Raw genomic sequence first — 25,675 nt, 5'->3', positions numbered from 1 at the left:
TGAGAAAATACGAGTAAAGAATAGCGAAGGCCAGAGGATAAGATAAGGTCAGGAAAGAATGGTGCGAACCAACAGATAGTTGAAATAGGGATCAGTCAAACCAGACTAGGATTAGTGGAGTCGGCCAAACTCTAACACCAGCTTTAAACAGAGGCAGGAGGTTATTCGGTACTTTGTAGTTGAAAGAGGAAAACAACATCTCGTTCACCGTGCTGCCTGAGTGAGGGCAACTCAAAATGGCGGTGGGACACAAAATGGTGACTAGATACGAACGGAATCGAAGAACTGAATTACCTCAGTAGGAACTATTAAGGGACGGGGAAGTTTTCAGCAGGGTTCTCTGCTCTTGAAAGTATTGAGCGTAATCCTGTAAGAGTAATTTTTTAGAGTCTTCCTGTTGTAGATCTAAAAAAGGTTCAAACAAACAAATACTCCTGCTGCTAAAATCTAAGTTTGATTTTACTCCAGCAATCCCCCCAGTAATGCTGCAGTTACTATAAGGTGGATTCCACCTGAATGAAATCCTACCTGGTGTTCCTCGCAGGGAAATCCTGGCGGTTGCGCGCCTATCAGAGCGAACTCCAGATGCAGCCTGCAGCAGTCTCCCCCCTCCACAGGCAACCGCAGGACTCCCACACAGCCCCACCAGCTCTCGCTTCAGATTGCAGCCGAAAACACCAGTCACCAGGAACCAGAACTGGGCACCGCCCCCTCAGCAGCAGAGCAGCAGCAAAGCAGCAGAAAGCAACCGGAGATATCAGGACTCAGCAAGACCCAGCAACCGACGCTACAGACCACAGCTCCGCCGGACACCCCTACCATGTCAGCCCGCACAAGGCAGCAGCCAGAGGCAGCGAGGAAGCCGGAGGTGGGGCGGCAACCGGCACCGCGGAACACCGACAGTAACAACAGAGCCCGCACTCGCGCACTCCGACACCCGACAGCGCACAGGACGGGAGACGCGAGGCTCAATCGGCCAGCATCGAGAGGGCACCAGCTCCGTAAGTAAATGTTAAGGATTTCAGCATAGTTTCAGCATAGTTTCTACGGGGTTAAATCTCAGGGGTCATACAGAGGTGCTGGGAGGTGGAAACGAGCTCGCGGCGTGACCTAGTCAGCCACCATGTTCCCAAGAATACATAAACACCATTCTAGAATAGATTTTTTTTTTATAGATTATATTAATAGATTAATAGAATTAGTTGGTGCAATTTCTCAGATTCCAGAACATCTATCAGATCATTCATCCGTTCGGATGGATTTAAAATTCCTTAATCAATCAGAAACCAAAAGATGGACGCTCGATAGGTCCATTCTTAACAATAAGTCAGTGGTTGCACAGTTAAAAATTGACACCCTGTTTTTCTTTGAAGTAAATGATAGGTCTGCTCCATTAGAGATAATATGGGATGCCTATAAGGCTTTCATTAGAGGCAGAGTTATTGGCATCTCAGCTAATATTGATAAGGTAAATAAAGAAAGATTGAAGTTATTGGAAGCTGAAATTCTTAAAACCTCACTTGCCCAATCAACTAATTGGAATAGTGAAGATCAGAGGGAGGATAGTCCTGAGCTGTTGGCTAAAAGACAGGATATGGCAGATTATTTAGATAGCATTATTAAGAGAAGATGGGATGCCAGTAAATTGGCTAACTACGAATATGGAGAAGGTAGTGGGAAACTCCTGGCCTGGAAATCTCATTAAAGAGATCTACAATATAGAAACAGGGGAGATATTTTCAGATAGGGCCAAGATGGAAAAAGCGTTTGATTTTTTTTTTAAGGATCTATATACTGAAGATCTAGTGGTCACGGACTCTCAAATTAAAAACTACTTAGATAACATCTCCTTACAGTCGTTATCTGAAGAGCAGGCTCAACAGCTTAATAGGAAGATCTCACTATCTGATATCAGGGCTGCAAATAAAAATAAGTATCTTTACAAATAACTTCCCAATTCCTAGTTCCTGGAACGAGGCAGCTATCACCTTGATTCTGAAACCCAATAAAGACAAAAAAAAATGTGAGTCTTACAGACCCATCTCCCTTCTCAATTGCGATTATAAAATCTTTGCACAAATCATAGCAGGTAGATTGAACATCATAATGGGTAATTTAATCCATCTTGATCAAAAGGGGTTTATTAGAGGGCGCCATTTGCATGATTTAACTCATGAGTTAATTGGTGCTATTAATATTGCTTCAACTAATAATATGCCACTTACGATCTTTGCATTTGACGCGGCCAAAGCTTTTGACCGGGTCAATTGGTCTTGCTTACATCAGTTAGTCCATGCGTTTGGCTTAGGAGAAAATATTGCAAGAACTCTTAGGAAAATCTACAAATCCCCAACAGCCAGGATTATAGTTAACGGGAACCTAACCAACTCTGTTCTTTTGGAGCGAGGCACTAGGCAGGGATGTCCCCTTTCCCCTCTTCTTTTTGATTTTTATATAGAACCACTTGCACAAATAATCAGTTCTAGTGAGTTATTTGCCCCGTTAGAATTTAGGGGATGGTCTAAAAAACGGGCCCTGTATGCAGATGACCTGATGATTTTTTACAAAGGAGTCACCTGCAATCTTGCCAAATTTAGAACAACTGCTGACAGATTTTGGGAAGATATCGGGCTACCAAGTTAACTCCCAAAAAAACGAGATTATGTCGTGGAATTGGCAATTTAGCTCGCCTTTGGTACACCATCAAATAAGATATTTGGGTGTTCAAATAACCCAGAACATCAACGAACTGGCTCAGGTTAATTTAGAGGTTAAACGGAAGGAGATTAGAGCCCTACTGAAATCTTGGCGTAACCTCCCACTATCTTTTCTTGGTCGATCTAACCTGGTTAAAATGTCGATATTGCCTACAGTGACATTTATCTTTGATGCAATCCCTTTATTATTCAGTTCAGCTGCTTTAAAAAACTTGCAGTCTGACAAATAGTTTTCTCTGGGCTGATAAAGGGATCAGGATTGCATGGAAGAAACTGGGGTATAGCCAGTCCTGACATTGGGTTTTACAGTTGGGCTTTTCTCTTCAAACACATTAGATCTCTTCTTCTTGAATCTTCCAGCTTCACGCCTTATCTCTTAGCTATGTCTAACAGCATACCGCAAGGGGGAGATGGTTTTCTTTTTAAATTTGGACACCCCAAATATTTAAAAAAAATTAAACTGAAGGTGTTACGGGCGGCCTGCGAACTATGGTTCCAGATGAGGAAACTGCTCAAAATTCCATTTTATTGTCTTAGTGCCCCCATTTGGAACTCTCCAGGAACTCCAGAATGCTTAAATGATAGATTATCAGCCCCTCTATGGGATTATGGCTTTCAGAATTGGGGCCAACTACTGCGTGATAACAAACTCTTGCCATGGAATGAGTTTAATTCTCAAACAAACCAAAGCTTATCCAGATTTAAGTTTTATCAACTCTCCTTCTGGCTTATAAATCAGGCCAAAGAGGGGGTTATACATGAGGAATTGGAGAGCAGGTTTCTGGTCCCGTGCAATCAAAAAAAAGAAGTGGCGAAATGGTACTGGATATTGATTAAAGGAGATCTGCCACTGTTGCCTATGGAGGAGCCCTGGAGAAGAGACTTGCCTCCAGTGATATTTCATCTTTATGGCAAGTATCTTTAAGCATCTTGTGGAAGGTTGTGAAGGCTTGCGTCATTGAGAAGAAATCATCTGTTCACACTCCACAGAGCTTATTGGACCCCGAAGAGGCTATCTAAGCTGGGAGGCGGAGAGAAGTCCTGTTTGAAATGCAATCTGAGAAGAGCAGATGACATGCATATGTTTATGCAGTGTCCCCAGATTCAGGGCTTCTGGAGGCAAGTTGGTAAGATCATTTCAGATGTAATGGGCCAAGAAATTCAGGTAAGCCTGACATTAATTTTTTTTGGGATCTTACCTGAAGACAGTACTAATATCAAATTGTCAAATTTCCAAACCTCATTAATGTGTGTTTTTATCCTTTTGGCAAGGAGAGAAATCTGCTTAAATTGGATCTCTCCTAACTCTCCAAACGTTTTAGATTGGGTGTTATCTGTTAAAAGAACTCATAAGTTGGATATGGAATGTAAGGCAAAGAAAATAACTAGATTTTGGGTGCTCTGGGATAATTGGGCTAATAACTCGAGCCCTGCAATTGCCTAGCATATCACAAAAGTCCAATGATTATGAAACAAGTGAATCTTGGGGGAAATGGTTTATGGTTAACCATGGATGCTATACTACTCTTGGAAATTCCCAAATATTATGCGGATGGTTTCCCTAAATACCCAGGAGTGGAAAGAGCATTACTGGGCCACGTTTCCCCTCTGTTGGGTTTAAGAGGGTGCCATGATACCGTTTTACGATTACCCACTTTATTTCTTTAATGAGGACAATAAAAAAAAAGAAAACACATTAAACAAACCAATATACTACACATCTTTAAAAGAAACACTTCTATAGTTCAAACAATTGCAAAGCAAAATTAATGGCAGGAATAACTTGGTGAAAATCAAAATAGTGATTTATTATCATAATGGAGATACCTCTCTCAATAAATCCAAAATAAAGGGAACAAAAACAAAGCCACATGGCAGTCCATTGAAAATGTCCAAGTTCTGTGGACTGCTGTGCTGCGGCACACTTGCCTCCAAGAACGCTGCCAGGGAAACCTTCCCAGGAAGGGGCATCTAGTGGGCACTGCAGGCACCTCAATGATGTCACTTGGGAGGGATGGGCCTGGATTTGGGAGGGGTGGACCTGGTTTTGTGAGGGGTGGATTTGCTTTAGGGAGGTTTTTTTCTCTGGGGTAAGTTTGGGTTCATGAGTGGGGGAACAGTTTTGTGAGAGGTGGATTGGGATGTGGAAGGAGTACTTTTGGCTTTGGGAGGGGGGGGTTCGGCTGTGACGGGTTAGGGCAAGGTCAAATGACAAGCTCTCACAGGGAAAATTAGTAGAAGGTTCAGGAGGGAGCAGGGGTTGGGAGGTAGAGGGAGTGGAAGTGTCAGATGTGGATGTGTGTTTTGTTGGTGCACGTTTGGGGGGTGTTTTGCAAGTGTCTGTTGTGTGGGTGAGTGTGAGCCTTTGCGTTTTTTTGGGCAGTCATGTGGAAGTGCTGGGTATGATGCGTGTTGTGGATTTGTCAATGGTTGCAAGTGTGGTGTCTGGGGGTATGCTGGGTGTTGTGGATTAGTCTGTGGTTGCAGGTGTGGTGTCTGGGGGTATGCTGGGTGTTGTGGATGTGTCAGTGGTTGCTGGTGTGGCGTCTGTGGGAATGATGGGAGTTGAGGATGTGTCTGTGATTGCTGGTGTGGTGTTTGGCCGTATGATGGGTGTCGTGGATATGTTTGTGGTTGTAGGTGTGGTGTCTGGAGGTATGATGGGGTGGTGGGGGTGAGGGGGATGACTGTCAGATGAGTGGTTGTGTGCTTCTGTGGTTTTGGTGTGCAGTAGTGCTGTCTGCCCTACAGAGATGTCTCTGGAGGTCAATAGCCTCATCACTCAGGGGAGCGGAGGACAGGGGCAGGGTCTGAGGTGCCGGGAGTGAAGGAGACGCTCCCCTCTCAGGGGAGCAGGCCAGGACAACTGGGTGGAAAGCAACAGTGTTGGTAGAGATTGAAGGGGGGTGGCAGACAGGATGGTGCTGGTACTGTTCCTATGTGGTCCACCACCACTAGGGAGTATCCACTGAAAGGTTGACCCTGCAAATGATAGTGCAGAGTCTGCATCCTCTGTGGCAATCCCCTCATCCACTGGGCTACTGGCTCCCTCGGTAACTGTCGTGTCACGACCGGAGCTACTGTGGTCAGCTGTTTCCCCAAAGATGTTGGCCCCGTCTCCTCCACTTGCCTGGGATGATGCTGAAATGACATTTAAAATAGGTTTACTGCATCTGCATGAACACACTGGACCAAGAACTTTTACCACAGAACATTTCTAAAGAGCACAGATGACTCCAGCTACAAGGTCTTCTATAGTGGCTTCAACATTAGCATGAGCACATGCATGCATGCTACATGAGCTGTAAACAGTTGCTCACAGTGATGTCATAACCACAGACAACTTCAATTTCCTGAGTTAAGTTGTCTCAACTCCATCCTCTTGCATCCAGCAGGATACTTCATCACTTAGTATACTTTGGCCCTTGTAGTACACTATAGTGACCTGATGTCTTCAAATAGGATGGCTATGGCAAAATCATTTCAACAGATTCCACATAAGGCCCTGCAATCAGCAAATGGGCATATACCTAAAACCACATCATGATGAAATGATGGTAAAGTAATACAGCTATGTTGCAGCAATATGTGCAGTAGCAGAACTTAGGTGACATGCAAATGCTCATTTCACACTGTTGACACTTCTTAATTGAAACATTCTCATATGTCCACTGTCAGAATAGTCTAATTAAAGTTGTACTTAAGAAACTTTGCTAAGTATCACATGTAGCACAGAAAAGTAGACTGGAGACAATCTGGCCCAAAGTTTTGGAAGATTCGTCAACAAATTACCACTACATAAGAATTCAGCTAGGCCTAGGGACATCCCCAATCCAGCATTGTACTAGTAAGAACACCATTCTTACATTACATACCTAAAATCCAATAGACCTTTGAAGGCTGTTGAGGCTCAGAGAATTTCCATTAAATGAAGAGGTGGTTTCACTTTTTTCCTAATGGGAAGGCACATCACAGTACCTTTTTGGTTCGCAAACACAAATTGTCTTGTTATACTGAGTGTAGACACTCACATATGATCCCTACATTTATGCATGTCAACTCCCAGATGCATGTTACCAGTCCATGAATAAACCTTGCCAAATTGACATGTGCAGTTCACATAATTGAATACTCCCACATCTATGCCATAGAAATTCCGATAGTGACAAATTACTGTAAGACTACCTGTCATGTCCTTCATTGCTTCATCATTTGGACCTGACTAATGACAATGAATAATGGCTTAGGGTATGTGTCACCCACCAATGTGTACACAGTCCTCCTGTCTGTGGTAATATATGAGCTGTATACCTATCACAAATACGTATTTCCAAATACAGATTGGCCTACACACACACACATTTGTGATGGATATCAGACATCAACCCATGAAGAAATTTAGATCAGATACAAAACTGTAGTGCAGATGATACTGCAACCCAGAGCATCAAACAACTTTAGGTGATTTATGACTTTAGTCAGCCATGTGTCTGTTCAAGTCAGAAAATAGGTAGTTGACTGGACGCTACTTTGTTCCGGGTCAAAAAGGCAATAGGCAAAGTACATCACCATGCACCTACCACCAGACCTACACGGTCAACAACTCTTCTAGTGCGTAGGACATGAGTCACCCTCAATGCTGGTGGGGGAATGGCTGCCTGTTACTCAAAAAGATGGCACTGTAATATGTAGATTTCTGGTCAGGACTTACCCTTTGTAGCTGCTGTTGGACCCTCAACTGCCCAGTATGCGGGCCATTAGGGGGTCAGGGTGCGGCGCGTACCCCGCCCACGTTGGGAGGACTTCCCCAGCTAGACCTCTGCGATTTTCCGAGGCCAGCGCCTTAGGTCCTCCCAACTCTTTCGGCAATGGACACTGCGCCCCTTGGAGACCCTCAGGCTATGCACCTTCCTGGTAATGCCCTTCAATAGGTCCCGCTTCTGATGGGCATTGACCTATATCGATACAAGAGAGGGAAAACCAGAATGTAAAGGAAACTTTCCATATATCAGTTGTGATGTGATACATTGTGAATACATCAAGCACACTCATTACTCAAACGTTAACACACAACTTGTGTAATTTTCACATTCTGAGCACTGCTAATAAATGGATACACACATTTGTTTCAATATTCTGACTATCCTCATGTCCCAAACTGACTAAGGCAGCCCACTAACATCATGAAGGCCAGGCCCATCTTACATGTACTGTGCTGTTCGGTACTATTACACAGGAGAAAATAACGTGGCTTATTGAAGGCTAACTAACTTTTGCATATTTGTACTGATACCTTTACAGCCAGGTTCATTGACTCGATGGCTACAGTCCATAGAGCCTGGTACCCTAGTATAGACTACATCCCATGAATGAGGTTACTTTGAAAGGGCTGCCATGTGTGTCACTGAGAGCTTGCTCTCTGAGGATGTGTAGACATGTGTACTCATAGATGGGATATCATACTACGGGTGATGGAGTATGTGTGGCATGTACTACCCTCATAGGACATACCTTTTGCAATATGTGGCACTGTTACAGGGATGACATCAACATACCATTGTATGTACTGTTGGATTGGTTGAATATGAAAAAGCTGGCGGTTCACCTATACAACACCTGTTATGAAGTAACCAACTATCTGCACTGTAAATGTGTCACATGTGAGATAGGGTTGTACAGTGCAAGCAATAATCATGGAACTGTGAAAACAGACTTAGGGAAATAAGGGACCTGTGATTAGGAAATCACATGCCTTGGAAATTTTGGTCAATGGACAGAAGTATCAGGTCAAGGGGTAACCGCAATCACCATTCAAAATGTAGTCCATGTGATAACAATCTGGGGGAGTGCTGTTTGTGACAACTCCATTTGTGAGCATCCAAGGACCTACAGGTCAACAGAGATGTAACTCTGTGCATCTGTTGAATTGCCACAGAGACTCAACCCCAGCCTCGCATATGGTTTTGACGGTGCACAGCTTACTGTCAGGTCTTGCTCTCTGCAGGCTGAACATACTGATGTCACTGATCTAAAATTGATCAGCTCTTTCCTGTCGGACAGTGAACAAGTGGTCACGTTGGGTGAGTTCACCGCTGACCCTTTAACTCTTTCTTGAGGGGTCCCTCAGGGATCTTCGCTAAGTCCTACCCTTTTTAACGTACATATCACTCCTCTGATCAGACTTATTCATTCATGTGGCTTCTCATTATTATACGCCATGACACACAACTAGAGGTGTTGGTGTACTCCGAACCTGAAAAAGACACCACTCAGTTTAATAGCTGAATGGGCAGCATTGCTGGTTGAATGCAAATAAACTGTTTAAAAATTAATCTCAGTGAAAATGGAGGTGTTGCTTTTTGCCAACAATACCTCCTTCTGGAAAACCACCCGGTGACCCTTCAACCTTGGACCTCTACCACTGCCAGTCCAGAAAGCATGGAACATGGGGGTCATTTTTTATGCTAAGTTAGCATTTATTGAGCTTACAAACCAGGTGACATCCTTCGGTTTCCTCACTCTGAGGATACTGAAGAAAATTCTTCACTTCCTCCCAATAGAGTTAAGAAAAACTGTTATCATAGAACTAGTCATCTCCAAATTAGATTAATGTAACACCTTATATGTAGGCTCGCAAAACCGCCTACTAAACAAACTGCAGACTGTTCAGAATGCAGCAGCCCAAGTGCTGATGAACCATCAAAAATGTTGTCAAGTTTCTCAAACTTTAAGAGACTTGCACTGGCTACCAATCCGGACACAAATTAAGTTTAAAGTCCTATGCTAGGCTCACAAACCCTTACACCAGGTTGATCCTCTTTTCCTTCAAGAAACTTTTAAGTGGTATTCACCCTCATGTACCCTGCAGTCCAGTACAACTAGATTAATAAGAACTCCTAAAATAAAAAGCACACTGGGGAGGGAGAAGCTTCTCCCATGTTACATCCAAATGGTGGAACTCCATTCCCGACCATCTTTAAACGCAACCTAATCTCCTAATCTGTAGGAAACTGCTAAAAAACATGGCTTTTCTGCTCAGCTGTCTAAATATCAATCATTCTGCCTTCATGCAAATATATTATCTGACACTAGCGCCAAGACGCCATTATGGTATTTGCGCTCTATACAAACCTATTAACACAACATAACATGACCAACACATTTACAACATTTCTCAAATAAAAAAGGTCGGCTTGGGGCCCTCCAATAATTGACCTCAAGGCTGTCTGGCACACCAAAGGGGTCTGTAAGCTATTGCTAGCACCCAGACAGCTGTTTGGAGAGCCCTGATTTTAAGTGAGTGATATGTGGGACTGTACACATATCTAACAGCATCCTCATCTGCTCCAGACAGAGGGGCATATTTACAAGCCCTTAGCACCACCTGTGGTGCTGTGTGCTGGCCTATATTTACAAAGCCACTTGGTGTGGCTTTACACATCCTTGTAAATATGGCTCTCTTTCACACAGTACTCTGCGTTAAAGGGGTGCGTCATTGGTGTTGCTGTGGGTGTTCCCACACAACACCCATGGCTTTTGACACTGCCCTAGATTTACAAGCATTGGTAAATCTGAGGCAGCACCAAAAACAAACGCCTTTCTAGGGGAGGCCATAAAGTGGTGCAATGAGGAGAAATACCTTTTATTTCTCCTCCCTTTTTTCTCATTCTATACAGGACACATAGAAGGAGCAAAACGCCATAAATTAAGGTTTTTGTGCAGGAAGGTGTACCTTCCTGCACAAACACAATCCTCCCTGCAAAGCACCATGGTGCAAGGGTGCCTGCATTGGCACACAGCTGTTTTATCCATCCCATATCCCCCACCAGTGTCTGCACACACGTATCCCTCAGTGTTTCTGGTGCGGCGCGAGGTCCCCACCTATCGTGGGCCTCATTCGCTACGTCGTTCCTGTCCCCACCTATTATAGAGAGGCCCATAGGCATCTGCAACAGTGTTTTCGTCAGGTGCTCTACAAACGAGTCAGAAAGCGGGGGGGGGGGGGGGGAGTAGATACTGCCTAGTGTAACGGACTCTCCATGAAGTGATCCAGTCACAATAATGTACCTACCGTGGGGGTCAGACCATGTTTTGGCATGTATATATGGAACCCGGCGGTGAATGTGGACTGCCACCCCACGGGAGCCTCTGGTAAACCCTGCATGAAAAATCTGAATATTGCCAAAACGAGCGAGACATAGCGCCTTGTTACCTATAAGATGGGTCTCCTGCAGTAAGAGGACATCAGCTGTGGCGCGTTTAGCCTGTCGAAGGACCGCACCTCTTTTGATTGTATCTAGTGCCCCCCGTATGTTCCAACTGACTACGTGTTGCCTACCAACAGGGTCCACCACAGAGCAGAGTATCTAAGAGAAGAATGGAAATTTGGCCTGTCACAGGGCATCTAGACCATATATATAAGCGAGTAGGACACAGTATTTTCAATAACACTTAAGAAACCCAACCCTTTCCCCTCCCACCCCACCCAATACCTCAAAACAGCTGAAGCATCTGTTGCGGTAGGTGTCTCACCTCTGCCCCAACGGGAGCAGAGCACAACCCCATACCAAGGGTTCCCCAAGAAACTGTCCCCTAACATAGATAAAGTTCTCGGATACTGAGAAAAGCGTTATGGGGGAAGGCCTCACATAGGCCCATGGAAAGTGTCATCAGCGTAGTAAACGTTACAATTAGAGTTCTCAAACCCCATGTCATGTAGGTGACGGGTCTCGCCGAGCATCTGCTATCCGGGAGCGGAAGACACTCCGCAACTTAGAACGGCGTCTCGAGAGTGATCTACGGGCAGGCTTCATCTTGGGCTTGGTCGCTTGTCGCGTGGTTTCTCCGGATGATGATTCTGAATCGAACCGTGGTGGGGTATGTGGCATGGGTCTCGGCCTCTCATCTGTCCAGGCGAAGACCTCTTCTGGAGTGTCAAAGAAGTGAGTATGTGATTTGTAGACGACTCGCAATCGGACTGGGAAGAGCAGTGCATACTGGATTTTGAGGTCACGCAGCCAAGCTTTATCAGCTGTGAAGGACTGACGGCGTTGCTGTACCAGTCGCGTATAGTCCAGAAAATTTAAGATATGATGGGATTCGATTGAAATTTGCCAGCCAGCCTTGCCTGTGCAAGGATGGTGTCATGGTCATGGAAGTTCAAGAGTCTGGCAAAAATAGATTGCGGCTGGGCCCCTGGTGGAGGTTTTTGCATTAAGGCTCGGTGCGCACGTTCAATAATAAAGCACTGTGACAAAGCCATCTGAGGGATTCAACTCGCTATCCACTTCGCGAGAAATTGCTCCATATTATTGCCCTCGCAACCCTCCGGAAAACCAACAAAGCGAAGGTTGGGCCCGATGCACAGAATTAACTTAAGACAAAACCCTGAACTTACTACCATTTACTCATTTTGGTATTCACAGAAGACACTTACTCATTTTGGTATTCACATAAGGCACTTCTTACTCATTGATGGCTAAGAGCCTTCTGTGAATACCAAAATGAGTAAGTGCACTTACTCATCTTGGTATTAACAGAAGGCACTTACTCATCAATGAGTAAGTGCCCTCTGTGAATACCAAAAAGTTAGTTCTGTGAATCGGGCCCGTTGTTTCTCCGCGCTTTACCTTTGGCATCTTCCACCCTGATCGCCAGCCCCTTTATAATGGATTCCAGAGAGGTCATCTGCGTCTGAAGGGACGCAACTGTATCTTCCACGGTTGAGATGCGAGTTGCAGCATCCGTGTCCACCACTTTGCGGAGATCCTGACGGATGAGTGCAACATCAGATCCCACTTCTCCAATCTTAGCCTCCAACGCCTCACGAGACTGGGTGATCGCCGTCATCAAAGCAGCATTACCTGGACCGGCAGGACTTTGGCTTGATGATTACGGCGCTTGCGCCCCAGGCCCTGTATATCGATCTAGGGTGCTCTGTTTCTGTAGTTTGGCCCGAGTCATTTTCAATGGTGGTGATCGTGCAATGACCCAGTGAAGAGGGATATGGCGCCACCAGGTATATTTGTCTGCTTTCACAGCGCCAGGGGCTTTCAAGAGGTAGGGAGTTCAAGCCTCCGTTGTTTTCCAAATCGGCGGGAAGACAGGCACTAAGGCAATCCGCACACAGGCCGCAACAGGCCTAGCCTGGCCGCTTCTCCGTACAGGTACCCTCGCACCCCCCTATTGGGTGTCACCAATCCGCCGAACATCACGGAATCACAATATCAAGAGGCCACCCCTGGGTCCCAGGCGAACAGGCAGGTCGATCCCCCGTGCACCTCAGCCAAGGCCTGGGGGAGTAGGGTGCAGCAGAACGCAGCATGATCTTCTCGCTGTCAATATATACCGGAGGGCAAATCCCTGCAGGCAACAGTAGGTGATGGCCACAGCGCCGAATCCTGTGGATAGCAATATCTAGTCAGCCAGGCACTTCCCTCTAACAATCCCTTTTGGGGGAGGGCTATATGGGGGGGCACCACCAGGGTCTCGGGTCAGCCACTCCGCTGCATCACCCCACAGCACACACAGCAATGTCTTTTTTAAAGGGCACACGGGAAAGCAGAGGCCCAAGTGTAGTTTCAGGGTGGGGGGGCCACCATACAGCCACAGTTCCAGGCGGGCCTCCACCACACTCCAATCACACCGGAAATATATGGGGAGGTGTACTTCACTCACCGCTGTAGTACCTAGTCACAGGAGGAGCCCCGAGGAGGGTCAAAGGCCGCCGTTCCCGACCTCTCCACCGACGAATCCTCGCACTGGCAGCCACCGCTGTCCGAGTCGCATCCACGGTGGTCTGTATCCCAATGTACGGAGCAGGATTTGGCTGGCACCACATAAGGCCAACAGCAAAACCGCTAGAGCGCGACGGTGTCCAAACCAAGAGGACTCAACGTTGGCTACGGTTGGGTCCCAACAATGCGGCGTTGCTGCTGCGGGCTCCAGATTACTAGGTCGGCCCACAAGATGGCTGGCAGCCCAGTAGGGTCCGTAGAGCCTGCACCAGGCCATGTCCAGTTCCAAGATCGCGGGAACGAAGATGCTGTGTTGTGGGCAGGCTCCGCACCAGAGTCTGCCTGCGGCGTCTGGTAACACCACTTGGCTCAATCAGCTCTACAGGGCCAGCGGCCGAGCCCCAGCGAGCGGTGCCTCCAATCCAGCACCACTCTGTGGGGGCGTGTTAACAAATTCAGCAATGGCCGGCCACGTGACGCGAGCCCGGTCACAGTCTCACCAGCTGCAATCGGTCCCGGAGTGACACACCAGCTACTCCACGGGTTATCCGGTACGGAGACAGGAGGTTGGGGGTATAATGTAGAGACTGATGAACAGGATAACTGAAGGATTTCAAGCAGGCCCACGGAGCTCGGCTAAGGAGCGTCGGCCATGTCGGACCTCTTGGCCACGCTCCCAAAGCACTTATTTTTTAATTTGTATTTCAATGATTGATTTTGAATAAATTAAAATGTTAATTTCCCTCCCTCAGCCCTTACAATATAATTTGGACAACATGTGTCACAATTCGGAATGCACATACTGTTTTTCATTATTTGTGATTTTATTTTTATAAACAAATTAAATAATCAGTTTCAATTCTTTTATGAAATTATACCTAAAGTGAATAAGCACCAGAGGGTCTGTGGTCTTAATCAGACACGTTTCAGAACGAGTATAGACATCAACATTTGTTATACCAAGAGATCAGCTATCTCCTCATTGTTCAGCAGAGGGTAGCCCACAGAGCTGTTGTAAGCCTACAGAAAAAGCATACAGATCGGGTGGGAGTTTTTTTCTTTATTTTGTGTTCTAGGTTAGGGCCTTTCATATAGGTAAGTATTAGGTTTTATTAAAGTGGTAATATGTAGGGACATTAATTATAAATTTCTATATATTTAAAAAAATGTCATTGAGTACTACGGTACATCCTAGGAAGTATGGCAGTAGTTAAAAGAAAATTTTAAAAAGTAGCCCTATGCGATAATATAGCAAATCATGTCACCCAGAAAATTGAAACAATCTACAGCAAAATCACCTCGACTAGTGACTCCCAGAAAGGCACTAAAATAGATTATCCACCCTCTAATCCAAATGCCGTAACTCTGGAGAATTTTTCCGGCACTTATGCAGAATAAGGTAGAATCCCTTTTAAAAATAGTTAAATCTGGGTCCCCAATAGACCTTATCCCTGCCAAAACCACTTCCCTGCTATCAAAGCAACTCGCTGCCCCCATCTGCTCAATTCTTGATAGCTCCTTGAAGGAAGGTAGTCTCCCTCCAGAGTGGAAAGCTGCACAGATTATCCCCATCAGGAAAAATCCTAAAGCCCCCTTGGATGATGCATCCAACTATCGTCCCATCTCCCTGCTCCCTTTACAGAGCAAACTCATAGAAAAGCACATCAATAAGCACCTGTCTGAATTTGTTGAAGCTCCAAACTGCCTTGATCCCTCTCAGTCGGGGTTTCGCCCAAGACATAGTACAGAGTCTGTACTGGTGACAGTTACTGATAACATCAGAATGTCCCTAGATAATGGTCAAGCAGTACTTCTGGTGCTGCTTGACCTATCTGCAGCCTTCAATACCATCTCTCACCAGACCCTTCTCAGGAGACTTAGGGACAGTGGCCTTCAAGGGAATGCTTTAAATGGTTGTCCAATTTCCTGGCGGATAGAGCCCAGACTTTTTGTTCCCAGACCACAAAAGTGACCAAGGGAGTACCGCAGGGCTCCTGTTTGAGCCCTACTTTATTTAACATTTATGTCGCTCCCTCAGCAAGACTACTGAGGAAACTAGGATTCTGTCCTATCTCCAATGCTGATGACACTAAGCTTCTACTCTCCTTCGTCAAAACTAGCCCTAACACTCAGACCACCTTTACGGAGGGTATGAGGGTCATCGCTGACTGGATGAGGGATAACTTCCTCCAGCTTAACACAGGAAAATCAGAGATAATGCTGTTCGGAGACGCTGTGACATGGTGGTCCCCTGGATGGTGGCCAGAGCAAATAGGTTCTGCCCCAATCCCAAAAGAGGTGGTTAAAAATCTAGGAGTTCGTATAGATCAAAAACTAACACTAGAGGAGCACGCCACCACTACGGCTGGGGCTTCGTCCCACACATTTGGGGGCCTATTACGTTGGCGAGCAGACCGTAACGTAGCGCGGGATCACCCGCCGAAGCTGCAGCGGTCCCGCCATGCACATAAGGATGCGCCCGCCACACTGGCGGGCGTATCCTCTGCCTTTTCATTGTGGGTGGATCTGCTGGCTGCAATGGAAAAGGACTGTGCACATCATTGTCATGCACTACATGGCAGGCACCACGTGGTGCCTGCCATGTAGTGCATGGCAATGAGGGGGGTACCATAGGTACCCCCCATGTGCACCCCCCCTTCACCCTGGGGGCCCGCAACGGGCCCCCAAAGCAAAGACCGTATGCGTTGCCGCTGTGGAAAGGCATACGACCACCAGCATTGTAATATGGACCGCCACCATAAGCAGGCACTTTTTCCGACGAGTCAACCGGCGGAAAAGCGGCAGACGGTCTTTCCGTGCACCGCGGACCCCCCAGCCATTATAATATGGCGGGGGTCTTTGCTGTGAGGATGGCGGGCAGATCGCCCCTGCCGGGCCGGCAGTGACTACCGCCAGCCCAGCGGGGGCAATCCGCCCGCCATCCTAATGGGCCCCTTGGTCTCCTACGAAGAGTTTTCCCTTTCTTACCATCCTCCACGCAGAAAACTTTGAACCAGACATTAGTGCTAAGCCGCCTGGACTACTGCAATGCTCTGCTGATTTCAGCCAAAGAAGTTTCCTTGAATAAATTGCAGGTTGTCCAGAACACTGCGGCCCGCCTGGTTGCCAATGCCCCTCCTAGAACAGCTTCTCTTCCCTTACTTCAAAAGCTCCACTGGCTCCCAGTTCGGCAGAGGATTAAATTCAAGATCTGCTGCATTGCTTACAAATCTGTAAACGACCTGGGTCCTAGCTATCTATCAGACAAATTCGTCAGATACCAGCCATCCAGGTCCTTCCGGTCAGGGTCCAAAGCACTTCTGCACATCCCACGCTTTAAAAAAGCATGCATGGGTGGCAAAGCTTTCTTCCATCTAGCTCCCCTTTACTGGAACCAACTTCCTATCCTCCTACGCCTATGTACTGACTTCCTGGTATTTAGAAAGCTGCTAAAAACCCTATTGTTCTGAGTTGTCCCTCCACAGCTGGTTACAGCAGTTACTGCGCGGAGATACCCCTGATGGTGTGATTCAGGCTCTTTATAAATCAAACAATAAATACGCATACAAAATACAAGTACACATCATTACACTATGTTGCACAAATATAGTGTACTACAGTGTATTTACAACTTTTTACATATTTAATTCTTTCTAAAAAAAAGTCTATATAGTACCACTGTAATACCTACAAATTAAAGCACTACTTGTTAAAAAAATAAAAATACACTGTACTATTCTATATCTGACCAATATAATGGAGTACAGTGTACTTTTAATTTTTACTATGTATTTTATTTTTTTCTTTGAACTATCACAGTACTTTGCAGGTATTACCGCACTTCTCCGTAAACTGGTTTAAAAATATATATAAAAATAAATACATTTCACTACCTATTAGCAATTTAATAAATTGGTACTAGGTAGGGAACAACAATAAAACCTACTACTTACCGATATCTAAGGCCCTAAACCAGAACATAGCAAAAGTGTGCTAAAAACTACATGGCCTGCCTTTTACGTTCCCTAAATACAGCTATTAGCCAATCATATACTGCTTTGTTATTGGCATGTACTGCACTATACTGCCAAGTTACAGTAGAATACTGCGGCACAGTATCAAACTAAGTAGTTTTGACACTTACAACATTTACACTACTTATACTATTTACACCTACTACCACATATTATCGCTTATGCCCCATAATCTATATTCATGCCACATGACATATACATCCATTCACACATGTTCACGCTACTTCTATTTAAACTACCATACTCCAGTGTATGCTCCTCAACTCTATGCCACTTCACTGTACGCCACTACACTGTTCGCTATTCCACTCTACGCCAATCCACACTACATTACTACACTATACGCCACTCCACCCTAAGCTAATCTCCTATAAACACTCCACTTTACCTGAAAACACTATACTCTGTTCCCTCTACTCCAATACACACTGCGCTATTGTACTCTATGCCACTTCACTTAATGCTACTTCAGTCTATGCCACTCCACTGTATGCTATTCACTCAATGCCACCCCACTATACCACATCCCACTGTATGCCACTCTACATCACTCCACTGAATGCTATTCCACTCTACACCACTCGACTCTGTTTCACTCAAGTCCAGTCCACGCCACTCACGACACTAGGGCACTACACTCTATGCCACTTCACTCTACGCTATTCCACTGTCCGCAACTACACTCTACACTACTCCAGTCTACGCTATTCCACTCTCCGCCACTCCACTTCAAACCACTCTACTCTACACTATTCCAATCTATGTCACTGCACTGTATCCCGCAACTCCACTCCACGCAACTCCACTCTATCCTATTCTGCTCTACACCACTCCACTTTGTCCAATCTATGCTATTCCACTCTATGCAACTACACTCTATGCCACTAGGCTCTAAGCTATTCCACTCTACACCACTCCATTCTATGCCACTCCAGTCTATGCCACTCCACTGTGCGCTACTACACTCAACGCCACTCCACTCTACAATATTCCACCATACACCACTACACTGCACTGCACCTCACTCCACTCTACGCCACTCCACTGTACACTCCACTCTACGCTATTCCACTTTACACCATTCTACTCTACGCCACTACACTGTACACTATTACACTCTTCGCCACGCCATTGTACACAACTCTACTGTACTCTATGACACTCCACTCTGTGCCAATCCAGTCTACGCCACTCTACTGTACAACACTACTCTCTATGCCATTCCACTCTATGCTATTCCACTGTACTCAACTCCACTCTAGGCTATACCACTCTATGCCACTCCACTCTAGGCTATTCCACTATATGCAACTCCACTCTACACTATTCCACTCTATATCACTCCACTCAGCATCACTCTAGTCTACACAACTCTGTTGTACACTATTCTCCTGTACGCCACACCACTACACCGCTCCTCAGTAAGCCACTTCACTGAATGCCACTTCACTATACAAAACTTCACTGTACAACACTCTACTGTACGCTAATACACTATTTGCAATTTCATTCAAGGCAATTCCACTGTATAACACTTCACTCTATGCTCTTACACTCTATGCCACAGTACTCTATGCCACTCCAGTTCTCACCAGTCCAGTGTACACCACTTCACTATGCGTCACTCCAGCGTACGCTAATTCACTCTACGCTATTCCACTATATGCAACTCCACTCAACGACACTCCACTCTATTCTACTGAATGCCACTCCATTGTACACCACTCCACTGTACACCACTACACTGAACTCTATGCCACTCTACGCTACTTCACTGTATGCTACTACACTCTAGGGCACTCCACTCTATGCCACTGAACTCTACACTATTCTACTTGACATCACTCCACTATACACCACTCCACTGTACGCCACTCCATGCTACATTATTACACTTTACAATACTATACTCTACCCCATTCCACTCTCTCACACTCCACTCTACAACACTCCACTTTATGCTATTCTACTCTATGCCACTGCACTCTACGCCACTCCAGCCTCTGCCACTCTACACCACTCCATTCTACGCTACTCCACTGTAAGCAACTCTACTGTACACCAGTCAACACTACGCTGTTCCCCTTTATGCCACTCCAGTCTATGCCACTCCACTATACACCACTCCACTGTACACTATTCCACTGTATGCCACTCCACTCTTCACCACTACAATCTACACCACTACACTCTGCTATTCTGCTCTATGCCACTCTAATCTACTCTACTCCAGTCTATGTCGCTCCACTGTACGCCACTTCACTCTACTCTTCTCCACTCTGTGTTATTCCACTGTAAACAGTGCCACTCTACACTACTCCACTGTTATTCTACTCTACGTCACTCACTGTACAGCACTCCACTTCTCGCCACTCCACTCTACGCTATTCCACTGTACACCACTACAATGTACCTCACATCATTCTACGCCAGTGTACTCTGCACCACTTTACTCTACACCACTCCACTCTACGCCACTCTACTCTACGCTATTCCACTGTAGGCCACTCCAGTCTACGCCACTCCATTCTATGTCACTACACTGTATGCTATTCCACAATACGCCACTTCAGTCTATGACACTCCACTCTATGCCACTACGCTGTACGCTATTCCACTCTACGTCACTCCACTCTACATCACTCCAGTATATGCTATTCCACTGTATGGCACACCACTGTACCACACTCCACTTTACTCTACTTCACTCTATGACAATACACTTCCAGACACTCTCCTCAACTGTACTGTACAACACTCCACTTAACGACACTCCACTTGATGACACTTGACTCTACAATTTAAAGCAAATTTTTATTACAAAAAAAAAAATTCTTTGGGAAAAAATAAAGGTGAAACCTTCGTTATAGTTGGGAAAACATTCTGTATTATTTCTATGCAAACCAAACAAACTACACAAACCTTAAAAATTCCAAAGTTATAGCCCTACCATAAATTTATCAGTTACGCAATATCTTCAAATTATTATAACTTGAGCACTTCCATACACAGTATATTAAACATGGTAGCCACACTACATTAACTATAACTCGCCACAATACCATGCTCTGTGTTCTCACAAATAATCTGATTTGCAATGTCATAAATGTTGTATAAATGCTATAATTTGAGATGATATTAATGAAATGATATGAGAGGGTATAACAGTGGATGAAGAAGGCGCAAAATAGTAAAGGATACCAACCTTATGCTAAGCCTACCATTGTACCAAGCCACAAGACCACAAACTAAACTCTAAATGAGCATATAAGTAAAAAAAAAAAAACAATGATCACACCATCCACACAAAACAGATCATTAAATATTTATAAAGTACCTGTATTGTTCAAAATTTTAGCTTGTATAAACATGAGTTATATGCAAAATGCGTGTGCTACTTGCACAAACCGTTCTATTAATTACTTACCGAGAACTGTGGTTTCTACAAGAAATCAGCAGATTTCACCAGCAACCCTGTTGTTCAACCTGTACCAAATGACTTTTCAGCACAGAGTTGGTCCCATTTATTCAGCTTGTTGCAGAAAAAAACAGCATCTTTGTGCCATTTACTGTTATTCGGAACAGCCAGGATGTCTGCTGCACAGAATCACAAGAAAGCGTGTTAGGACTGCGGTATGACCATTGTGAGGCCTGCATTCCCTACTGTGCGCAAGCTAATGAAATCTGTTATCTCTCTACGCCAGTGGAGCAGTCCCCAGCCCAAACAACTGCCAAGACTGATTGCTAAGAAATATCCGCTGAGATTATCACCTGCCATATCATCTGTCCGCCTGCGTTAATGACGGCCCGTTAACGCGTGGCCAGCCAGCAAAGCTTTATCACCAACTTTACTTCCTTGATGTAAACGTCCGCGCGGATCAAGCACTTGCTCATTGGGCGGACGCCGGGGAGGCGGAAACGGGAAATCTCTCGTGGTGGTTATTTGCTGATTCGTTCTACTTGTTCGAACCAGCAGTTCTCATCTATCAATCATGTACAAAGATGCTGTACATCGATTAACGCTACCAGTGGCTCGGGAGAGGATGGTCGTAGCTCCGGAGCCAGAGAAAAAGGCATTTTGGAGAGTATTTAACTTGTGAGATTTGGAACGTACCATTTTCAGGGTCGGGAACAGAAAACCCAACTGAGTCACATGCTCTAATCACTTGAAAAAGAGGCCCTGTTGTAAACAGAAATAAAAGGCAGTAACCGTCCATTACGTCAAAGACAGTGGTGCTGGAACAATTTTCAGAGTTGGGGGTGCTACCATCAATGAGACATCACCCAAGTCACAAATTGTGAAAAATCCAAGCGTCACACAAAGAACAGGTGTAGTTAATGAACCACATCAGGGGAATGGTAAGGCTGTGGTATGTAGCCGGTGGTGCATTTTAGAGCACACTGTCACAAATATATATTGCATGGTGTGGTAGCACACTGACCTTTACAGACGGCAAATTTTTCATTGCAATGGTCACTAAATTTGCACAGACATACAGTTATATATAGTACATAAACGACAATGTGTGGAACTCGGGTTTCAGTGAATAATTTTCATTTGCACATATCTGTCTGGATTTGTTTTGACCCTATTAAACAAAAATCCATCTCACTTGTGCATTTGTGATTCCTACCTGCTCATATATGTTTAAATATTTGTACATCATAACAATAATAACAAACAAGTTTTTGTAGATTTGATACTGCCCCTAGTCTACTCACAGGGATCTTTAATAAGCAGATTGAGTGCATTGACAACTGAAAAACGGCTTCTACCGATTTTAGTCCAAAGCACATAAGACAAGTTTTCACAGTTATTTTAAGACAACAATTTACTGATCCCTTCTGGCTGGTGAAATATTTATCAATGAAAGTCCAGTCTCATTAATGACTGAAGGTACAATTTAATTTTCCCTTTTGTGAAATTCGATACTGCTTTCGTGCCATAGCCATACCAACATCCGTTGTGATAATCTAAGAGAAGGCTGTGTTCTTCGATGAATGTAGCTGTTTGTTTTGGGCTCAATCTTTCAATCTTTTTGTCTAAAAATAGTTCGCCATTGGCCGGAAGTTAGAAAGAGCCCTTGTTTGAACCCCTCTTTGTTTTTGGGAGTTCTTTTGAGAAGACATCTTTATCCAAAACGTTGTTGATACCTCTGGATGGATTAGATGCAGTGGCATTCATGAGGATCTTCTTGCATATATGATCAGGACACAGGTCTGCTGGTGTTCATGCTGGCCTACAAGCTTTTTGCAGGCTTGATGCAGTCCTGTGTGTTCACAAGGGTAAAGGTGAGTTAATGTGGTTGTTTTCATGATGTGTTTTCTAGTAAACTGCACAACACTGCTGGGATTGTGATTGAGCAATGGAGAGGGAAGCAGGGGGTCTAAAATCATTTGGAGGGTTGAAAGTAATGCAGGTGTACCAGGTACACAGCAAGGGCCTTTGAGGCATTTGACTGTTCCTCCAAGGCATCAGTCTGTCCTACGGTACTGCCACTACAGGTACTATGGTGAGAGGACCCTTTTTAACGTGAACTGTGTTCTTGTGCTCTTGAGGCCCATCGTCAGCTCTACCTCTTCAGATTTCCTGTCTCATGTTCAGGTCTCTTGAATACAGTCTGCTCTTCAGCCATAGGTTATCTCTCAATGACATAGGGCAGGTTCCTCCAAAGTAAGGCAGGCATCGGGTATCTTGGCTCCAGACAGTTTTCCCTGCTACCTACTCCTGTGTTGTTCTTCAGAAGAAAAGAAAATGATACATCCATGGTGCTCACCATATCAATATTCAGCAGTGCCCATTCCTGTAGGTGTACGCTGCATAGACATTTGCAATTATCGGAAAGAATATATATAGATTGAGTTTAATGATTAAACATAAATGATTAAATTGAGACACAAATATACATCAGTTTAGCAACCATGCAATGACACATTTAACGGAGTCCACTAAACATGTAAGGAGTGAAAAAACCATAAGAAAGTCCATATTTATTTAGGAAGAATATAATGTTGCATAAATGTGCTCTTTACTAGGAAGAATACATATTCTGACAGAACAACAGTGCACTGTGCACCACCTATCTCCATTTAGTCACTCTCAGTCACTCACTAACATTTCGATGGGAGTCAACGGCACAATGGATAAAATAGGAACTGTGAAATAAATGCATGAAAGGAAAGAAATGAAAACAATATGATTTTCAATCAATCTTAAAGTTTTAAGAAACCACTTCACTGATTCTGTATAATTAGTTATTTCATGGCAACCCATGACGTAAAACCAAGCGGTAGTCTGAAAAAGTGAAGATACTTCTGTAGCACTGTGATGCGCTTTATTTACAAAACCATAGTTAATGGATGTGTTTCAGAATTTCTGAGATTTATAGATTTACTTTTTTGGGTCTGGCTTCACAGTCCTACAGTCACCTGACCATATGTGATTAAGAAGCACACCTGGGAGGCACACCTGAGAGATCGGCTTTGTCTCCGCCCACAAATTGGTTACCTTGAGTACAGTATTTGATTGAACAGAAGGGGTGTGCTGCCATTGAGAAACAGTGGTTGTTGTACTCCTGTTGGCTCCTAAAGGGAGTTTTGTCACCTAGAAATATGTAACAATGAGGTAGTTGACAATAGGAAGACTCATCTACTGCACTGTAGTATTGGCTAATAATACTGCTAAAGCTTCATGACATGCTAACTGTGCATTAACTACAGCTTGGACTGTGTTTTTATCGATAGGCCAATCCTATTGGCAAATACACCTTCTTAATAAGGATGTTCCGTCTTTGAAAACGGGTGTGGCAACCCCCGTAATGCTGCAAAAGCATCTGTGTATGTTTTTTTCTTCCATGTTTAATTTCGTGCCGTGAAGAATAAGCAGTTTGTTCTGCTCTCCCATCCAATCACTCTGACAGACAAGCCAGTTGCTGCCGCTTCAACAGCCTCATGTCGATCCTTTCTCCCTCACCAACCCACTGTCTCAGTTCACTCTCCCTGCCTGCAGCAGAACGCACATGGCCAGCTTCCTCAGCAACGGGAGCCAGATTCACGGAGTTCTTGGGATAGCCCTGACCACATGGCCCAATTTTGACTATAATACAAGAGAGCGACAAGCTTAGCCACTTTTGAGATGTAAACAAATATATCCATTTTACAATTAGACAATGCTGTTATTTCATTGCCAAATCTCTGCTGCTGTTCTTTCGGCAGACAAAGTGCACACACTACTCTTAGTTGCACACTGTCAATTCCGCTCACTAGTGTTGGCCAAAGATCTTTGTAAGTGGTGAGGATGATACTTCTCATGAATTCCAGTGAGCAAAATGAGTAAAGAGACTTCTTGTAGGCAGTTATGGGGAGACTGGAATTCTTGCAAGAGAATAAAAAAGAATTGGAGTCAAAATTGCTAAAACACCATAGACCCTAAAAGGGCGTTCATGAAATATTCCAGTACTTTCAAAGTGCATGAAAGAAGCCTGGCCTTTCCTAAAAGGAGATCCCATTTCTTCAAATCTCATCATTCAGAAATTACTTCCATTATTCCACAGTCTGCATTTTTTTATAGGTGGGCCCCTAATGCCAAACATACAATATGCTAGTGCCAGAATGTTGCCATGGATACTCCATCCAATAGTGATGGGTAGCTACAAAATTACCTCCGGTATGCAGGGGTCAAAAGTTTCTCATTGGAACCCCTCTATAAAATGAGTACAAGGTCTCTAATGACAAAAATTACCTAAATTGTCAGATTTATAAGTTTGCTGTTGCCATCATATGCTAAAGATTATTTTTGCATGTAAGAGCCTGCATTCTGCCATGAGTAGCACCTCCCATTCATATGACATTAGTGCCCTCATCCATAATGCAAGAATAACCTACAGTATGCCAGACTGGCAGCACACGTGAAAGTACAACACACATACACTCACACACAAACATGCACTCATACACATAAAACTCTCTCACAGACACTCATTCGTTCACACACTCCCACTCATTCTCATTATATCTCTTGCACTTTTTCGTACATTTGTACTCTGTCATACTCACACAAACACAAACATGCTGCTGCTCACACTTCAATTAATCAAGTCTGCTTGTATTGCATTAGAAAGGCTTGCAGTGTTGCTGTCCCTGCTATACCTGTCTAGTCTTTTAGTGAAGCTTAGTAGAAACACTTTCT

The 25,675-nt window shown here is 44.6% G+C and overlaps 1 long non-coding RNA gene across 1 annotated transcript; it reads right to left on the bottom strand.

The window, feature by feature from the left end:
• Nucleotides 1–4,549: 4,549 nt before the first annotated feature.
• On the bottom strand, nt 4,550–21,291 carry LOC146797908 (uncharacterized). Its single transcript, XR_014969075.1, has 3 exons — nt 20,915–21,291; nt 7,429–7,672; nt 4,550–5,858 (listed from the first exon to the last, which is right to left on the bottom strand). It is a non-coding gene; the product is annotated as an uncharacterized LOC146797908 (long non-coding RNA).
• Between the last annotated feature and the right edge of the window lie 4,384 nt (nt 21,292–25,675).

The sequence above is a fragment of the Triturus cristatus genome, chromosome 9 (assembly GCF_964204655.1).
Source record: "Triturus cristatus chromosome 9, aTriCri1.1, whole genome shotgun sequence".
Classification (NCBI taxonomy): Eukaryota; Metazoa; Chordata; class Amphibia; order Caudata; family Salamandridae; genus Triturus; species Triturus cristatus.
Note: the sequence above shows the minus strand (reverse complement) of the source record. Positions and strands in the feature narration are given on the sequence as shown.